The following is a 3,543-nucleotide window of genomic DNA, read 5'->3' on the forward strand; positions in this document are numbered from 1 at the left end:
TTTCCCAGTGCACAGAGTCAGGACAGATCAGTTATGACAGCTCTGCAGTGTGAGAGCACAGAGGATGATACAATCCTGAGTTTTGCTCTAAGTCTATGATTATAAACCTACAGGTACATACATGACTAGTGCCAGCAGACGTAATTCGAGTCATCTCTCCCACTCTGAGGGGAAGAGAGACCTGCAGGGCTCATCTTTAAAGGCAGCCCTCAAAGATTTCTTTCAAACACTGTCTGTTGCCTGGAGTTCTGCCTCTGCACTTGGGTCTTGGAGCACCACTAAAAACTACAAACACGAGTGAAACCTACTTTAAAACCACATGATTTCTGTGCATGCTGTCCTGAGCCTCTGGGCTAGTTTCTATATTTGTCTTTCATCCAAGGTCCTTTCAAGGTTTGAAATAATTTCATTTTCAGCATTCTGTGGGAGAAGGCAGTGCATGGGAAGCAGGAATCCTCCATGGGCTGCTTGGCCAAATTCTGCGATCCTTGGGGTGTTGGTAGTTTGGTGTAGAAACCATGGAGGTGGTAAACCAGGCTAGAGGGGGTCAGAGCTGTGGGACAAGGGATGAGAAGGGATCTCCAGCATGTGACTGGAGGGCAGCATATGTGGGTAGGTATTACTGGTTCTTATAAAAGCTTTAAACCCACCTCTGCCTGGCCTGAGCACACCTGCCCTCTTCCTGTCCACCCCAGCTGTGTCAGTGTGGTTAGTCTTGCACCAGCCCTGCATCTCATTGTGGTAAACTCTGCAAGTCCCGCCTGACCTTTCAGGAGAGCTGGACTAACACTGGGTCTGTGCAGAAAGAAATTTCAGCAAAGCATTAGGCAGGATCCAGCCTTCTGTTTGGTAACAGCCAAATGGCTCAAATCAGGTAGTTTTATAGGTGAGCTCAAAGGTGAGGTTATAAAGGAAACCTTTGGCCAAACCAGGATGAAAACCCAACAGCCATGTCTTACAGAACCATGTCTAGACAGAAACATGCCTCACATGCAGTTAATAAAGTCTTCTCTGGAGAGGGCATTCACAGAAAGGATCTAGCAAATCCAAACCAAGCAGCAAAGGGTGAACTCTGACTGTACCCTGTCCCGGCACAGCAGCCTTTGCTGGATGCAGAGAGAAGAATCGTGCTGAGAGACATTAAGGAGAGAATAAATTAATATATTGCCTTCACTCTCCGCTACACCCTCAGAGGACCCCTCCTGTCAACTCAGAGGAAGGCTGTGTGTGCACTCGTGGGACCAACGCAGGGATGTCCAGTCTAAATTGCACACCCACCATGTCCTTCACTTGCATCTCACTGGTAGCTGTTCCCCGCCCCAGCCTTTCCCATTCCAGCTGGCCAGCTCAGTGCCTGCTCGCTTTGCACTCTGTGGGACAAACTGGGATTCCTCCAGAGGTTTGTCCAAGACCTGAGCAGGTCTCCCATGCCGCCCATGCTGGTGTCTCTGCTGACTGCAGCAGAGGACAAGGTGTCTGACTGAGCAGCTTGTGTGATGCAATATCGTGCTGGGGCTGGACCCTGCACCATGCACTCAGTTAACACCCGAGCAGGTCCCAGCATCAGTTTGATTGTCACACGTGTGAATGAGTAACTAAAAATACCAATATATTCAAATGTGAGATGATTTCAGATGGCTTATCCAACTGGTATTTGAAAATCTAAAGCCAACGTTGCTGAAAGATACGCATTTGCCGTCAGCAGAGAAGGGGCTGGAATCTGCTTCCTGAACTCCCACAGAGCCCAGTGAAAGCAAAAAACACTTCAAAATATCTTTCCAAAGAGAGTCCTGCCTACAGATGAAATGCCATATTTTCCAACGCTTGTCCTGAAGCACAGACATGCTGATTGTTGTTGTGCAAATTACACTGAGCTTCCAGTTTAATTTAAAAATATGTATATTTTGCTGAACAAAACAGATACAAAATGTTGTTCAAGGACCTCGCCAAATGGCCACCTGCCACCTGGATGCACAGTTGAACACATAGCGACATGTACCTTCCACACACGCAGACACATATGCTGCTCCGCACAGCTCACCAATGTAGGCATGGGCACACAGAGCTTAACGCAGACCCACCACGCTTCCGAGCCGACACTTGTCACCAACCGATGCACCGGAGGAGAGCTCTTACACACACACAGGGGCTTTGCGTTGTGTCATTGTCATCTGCACCGTTTGCTGGGACAAGAGACTTTCTTGATGGCTGGGTTGGCTGCAAGGTTGTCTTGCTTTTGAACACCCAATGTCCTTAGTGATGGTAGGAGCAATGCTGGGCAGGGTGTTCCATGGTCCAGCTGGCTTTGTCACCAGGGCCTGCCCCTGCGGGTGACCCCGCAGCATGCACTGCCACGGGGAGACCTGCAGAATCCAGTATCATCTTGTGTAGGAACCTCTGGAACAACTGCCAGTGATAGGAAACACGGTTCTGCAGCCCGAAAGCAACACTGTGGTGGATGCTTCACTCCCCATAGATTGCACAGAGCATCTTGATGCCTCAGAGGTGTGAGGCATGTGTGTGCTGAGGGGTCTAAGACTTGGTATCTGAAGTCAATATGCTCGGACCCTACATTTGGGGGCCTCCCGTGCGTTGTCTGTGATGAACATGTCAACACCTCCTGGGGCAGGCTAGGCACAGAGCCTGCCCTGGAGCAACTGTGTGCCATGTGTGCTCACCCCCACACTGGGGCAGAGGAGAGGGAGCAAGGGGAACACCCCACCAGGCGGCTTTCTCTTCGGCAGGAAGGGCTGGATTTTGAAGAATATTTGATTTCACACCTTCCTGGCCTGAGAACTAAAGATAACACCATCCATTTCACCCATTCCTCCTGGGTCAGAGTGGTGGCCCGTGTATTCCTGGGCCGTGCCTCTCAGAGTTCAGACCTAAGGACCTTTTCCCTCCCTCCTCCACAGGCAGCTTCCCCATCCCCTCCAGTATTTCCATTACCTTTCTCTGACTCAGGGTCAATCCCTCTGTTCTCAACCACGGAAACCTGCTGCCAGTCAGGGGACAGTGCTCTGCCAACTCTTGCTGTTCTGGCAATATTTCAGCTCCTTTTGGGAAATCCAGGGCCTGAAGGATCACCTCTTCACTGAAAAAGGAAGGTGCTCCAGGATGGAGTGTCCCTCTTCTCTCAGGGGTCTTTGTCTTGGCAAGTCAGCCTTGTCCTTTGTGTAGGGGTGTTACTCACTCATGCTTGTGCTGCCCAGCATTCAGGGACCACACGTTGCCTTCTGCTGCACAGACACAAAAGCATTAGATTAGAAGTTATTAGTGCCAAAGGTGCCCCAAATGCTCCCCTAGATGACATTCAAACGAGACCTGGTCTAGCCTGTCAGCATCCTCTGCTTGTCAACACTTCCTGGCAGATGGTGCTGGCCTCAGAGGGCCTCTGATGTCCCCAGGGAGCTCATCAGCTCATCACGGTCCACTCCCAGGAAACCAGCCAGCACCCAAGAGCTGCTGTCCACCCTGCTGCTGCAAGCCACAGCTGGATGTGTCAGCACCGGCTGATGATGAGGAAGGGAGGAGGACTGTTTG

Source organism: Buceros rhinoceros, unplaced genomic scaffold, assembly GCF_000710305.1.
Source record: "Buceros rhinoceros silvestris isolate BGI_N320 unplaced genomic scaffold, ASM71030v1 scaffold9758, whole genome shotgun sequence".
In the NCBI taxonomy this organism is placed as follows: domain Eukaryota; kingdom Metazoa; phylum Chordata; class Aves; order Bucerotiformes; family Bucerotidae; genus Buceros; species Buceros rhinoceros.